This window comes from Oxyura jamaicensis, chromosome 1, assembly GCF_011077185.1.
Source record: "Oxyura jamaicensis isolate SHBP4307 breed ruddy duck chromosome 1, BPBGC_Ojam_1.0, whole genome shotgun sequence".
NCBI lineage: Eukaryota > Metazoa > Chordata > Aves > Anseriformes > Anatidae > Oxyura > Oxyura jamaicensis.
The window spans coordinates 20214354-20218098 of record NC_048893.1 but is presented as its reverse complement, the minus strand read 5'-3'; the positions used below and the strand labels follow the sequence as shown (position 1 = coordinate 20218098).

The 3745-nt window shown below is 40.4% G+C and overlaps 1 long non-coding RNA gene across 1 annotated transcript in view; it reads left to right on the top strand.

Annotated features, from left to right (window-relative positions):
- The first annotated feature begins 603 nt into the window (after positions 1-603).
- Positions 604-3745, top strand: part of LOC118160844 — a 20586-nt gene continuing 17444 nt past the window's right edge. Inside the window, exon 1 of the long non-coding RNA XR_004747705.1 lies at positions 604-660. This is a non-coding gene — a long non-coding RNA (uncharacterized LOC118160844). The remainder of the gene's footprint in view (positions 661-3745) is intronic.

Genomic DNA, 3745 nt, shown 5'->3' with positions numbered 1-3745 from the left:
GAATTTTCACCGTGAGGGAGAGAATCAGGTACTACCTGGAAAAGGTGTTAGGATACTATTTGAAAGACCATGGCAAAAAAGGCAAATTGTAAAAAAGGCAAATATCAATTTTCTAGTGCTCTGTATAATAGCTGATGGCTAGAGGATTACAAAAAAACAAATGTTCGATTTTATCATGAGATCTGAACAGGGGAAAAAAAACAAAGCACAAAAAAAAAAAAAAAAAAGCTTCACAAGTCTTGATTTATGATAAATCACCTCAAACAAAAACTTTTTAAATAAGGTCATTCTGCTCTTTTTGATGCATTTTCTCAATACCCGTGCAAAGCAATTTTTGAAGCAGGCAGCCTCAAAAAAGGCTGTCCTAAGACTGGACAAATACACGTACTCTGAGCTGTACATGTGAACTGCATATTGTGTGTGATTTGCTGCTCCACCTGGATGCATACAAGTCCATGGAGCCTGATGGAGCCCAGAATACTCAAAGAGCTGGCTGATGTCATTGCAGGACCTCTCAATTATTTTCAATGGTCTTGGGAATCCTGAGAGGTCCCAGTTGACTGGAAGCTAGAAAATGTCCCCATCCCTGGAGACATTCAAGCTGGATGCAGCTTTGGGCAGCCAGCTGTAGTGGTTGGCAACCCTGCCCAGAGCAGGGGGGTTGATGATCTTTAAGGTTCATTTCAACCCAGGCCATACTATGATTCCATGATTCTATGATTCTGTGAAATGTGGTCCCAATTTTCAAGAAGGGCAAGAAAGAAGATCCTGGCAATTGCAGGCCTGTCTCAATTCAGTCTCAATTCAGTGCCTGGTAAATTTATGGAGAAGATTATTCTGGGAGTTACCGAAAACCATCTAGAGGACAATGCAATCATTGGTCCCAACCAACAGGGGTTCACTAGGGGAAGGTCCCGTCTAACAAACTTAATTTATTTTTAAGACAAGATCACCTAGCTAGTTGACCAAATAAAGCCAGTTGATATAATCTTTCTGGATTCCAGTAAAGCTTTCAATACTTTCTCTCACAATATCCTTCTGGAAAAAATGACCAGAATACAGTTAGATAAAGGCATAACAATGGGTGAACAATTGGCTAACAGGTTGGGCCCAGGGGGTTCTTGTAAATGGGGTTACATCAGGCTGGTGACCTGTCACTAGTGGGGTTCCCCAAGGCTCCATTTCAGGACCAGTCCTCTCCAATGTTTTTCATAAATGATTTGGATGAAGGACATGAAGTTTTTTTGAGCAGTTCACAGATGATACCAAATTGGGTGGAGTTGTTGACTCTATCATGGGCGGTGAGGCCTTACAGAGAGATCTGGACAAATTAGACAGCCGGACAATCACCAACAATATGAAGTTTAACAAGACCAAACAAGACCAAATGCTCGATTCTGCACCTGGGAAGGGGCAAACCTGGTTATACATATAGACTGGGAGACGAGATGCTGGAGATCAGCTCTGCAGAAAGAGATCTGAGGGTTTTGATTGACAGCAAGCTGATTATGAGCCAGCAGTGTGCCTTGGTGACCAGGAGGGACAACTCTATCCTGGGGTGCATGACCGGCCTTACTAGCCGGTCAAGGGAAACAATTGTCCCAGTCTGCTCTGTGCTGGTTTGGCCTCACCTTGAGTGCTACGTGCAGTTTTGGGCACCACAGTATATGAAATATATAAAATTGTTAGAGAGTGTACAAAGGAGGGCAACAAATATGGTAAAAGGTCTAGAGTGGAAGATGTATGAGGAACAGCTGAAGTCACTTGGATAGTTCAGCATGGAGAAGAAAAGGCTGAGGGGAGACCTCATCATGGTCTACAAAATTCTCACAAGGGGAAGTGGAGGGGCAGGCACTGATCTATTCTCTCTGGTGATCATCAATAGGACCCGAAAGAACAGTTTGAAGCTACGACAGAGGAGGTTCAGGCTGGATATCAGAAAAAGGTTTTACCCTCAGAGGGTAAAGGAACAGGTTCTCAAGGGAAGTGGTCATGGCACTGAGCCTTCCAGAGTTCAAGAAGCATACTCTCGGACACATAGTCTTTAGAAAACCAGGAGATGGACCCAATGATCCTTGTGGGTCACTTCCAATTTGATATCTTGTGATTCTATGATTCCTTTCTGTAGGTAAAGACAAGTATTGAACAGTTCAGAATTTTCTGTGAAAGGTGTCATTAACCTTTTAGAATAAATAAATAAACAATCAATTGTCTGTTATACAAGCTCAATGACAATATTTCAGTAGGCTGTGATTTTAATTGAAGTATAAAAGTATAGTACATGGTACAGGAAAGATGATTCATTTATTGCTATATCCAACCAACAATGTAGTCAAAACACATTTGATAAATGAGAAATGAATGCACCAGGAATGCATGACATATTGTGGGAATTTTTGAGTAAATATGTTTGTAAAGAAGTAGATATAAAAATAAACAAGTTACAAAGGAAATTCTCAACACCAGCTCTGTAGTGACACTTCTGTTGTGTGTTATTCACTAAGTATGGCAACATGGCAGACATGTTGGCCTTACATAAACTAGGAATATTTGTGGATTCCATCAAGACTAAGACACTGGCCAGAGTGCTTTTTGCTGGAATGTGAGAATATTCAACAACTCTAGGAAAGGATTTGGAACAATGCTTAAAAGCACTTCTTTATGATCTAGTAAAGACATGAAAGGAATAAAAGTACTGACATAATAAAGATGTGATGCATAAATACTGGGAATGCTCTGTTCAGGGACACTTGAGAATATTGCATGCTGGTTTTGTAATAAAAGATGATATAATATGAGAGAACGCAGTTTCCATACTATGTATTAATGCAGCAGTTTAAGCTGATCTACTCAATATTAAAAACAAATATGATTGGGGGGAAAAATTCTTGTTAAAACTAATGATTAGTTCTTCTTGTAACTCTTCCAATGTAGCTGGAATGCAACTAGACTGCTTTTTCGAGGCAGAAACTGATAGTTTTTTTGTTTGTTTGTTTGTTTGTTTGTTTGTTTGTTTGTTATGATGGTGATTATTTTCATTTACACAACAGAGAATCTGACCTGTGGTAGACTTGCAGACACTGACACTATAGAAAGAATAAATAACATCACCATATTAAATAGAATCGTTAGCAGGTCTTTGGGGTGTCTCTTACTATTTTCAGAAAGATGAAGTATTTGTATTTCCTCAGTTATCTACAGAATCCTCAAGGAAAGAGGTTAGAATCTCATACTTTTTTTTTTTTTTTTCACAGAATCATACCACAAAACAGTTAGGTTTGGGAGGGACCTTAGTTCCAACCTCCCTGTCATGAGCAAGAATGACACCTGCTTGCCCAAGACCTCATCCAAATTGGCCTTGAACACCTCCAGGAATGGGGCATCCACAACCTCTCTTGGCAACCTGGTCCAGTGCCTGACCACCATCTGAGTGAAGAATTTCCTCCTAATATCTAATCTAAATCTCCCCTCTTTTAGTTTTAAACCATCCCACCTTGTCTTGTCACTGTCTGTCTGAACAAAAAGTTGCTCTTAATCTTTTTTATAAGTCCCCTGTAAGTATTGAATAGCTTCAATGAGGTCTTCCTGGAGCCTTGTCTTCTCCAGGCTGAACAACCCTAGCTTTCTCAACCTTTCTTCATAAGAGAGGTGCTCAAACCCTCTGATCATCTTCATGGCCAGCCTCTGGACCTGCTCTGAAAGGTTCACATCCTTCTTGTGCTGGGGGCCCCAGACTTAGATCCAG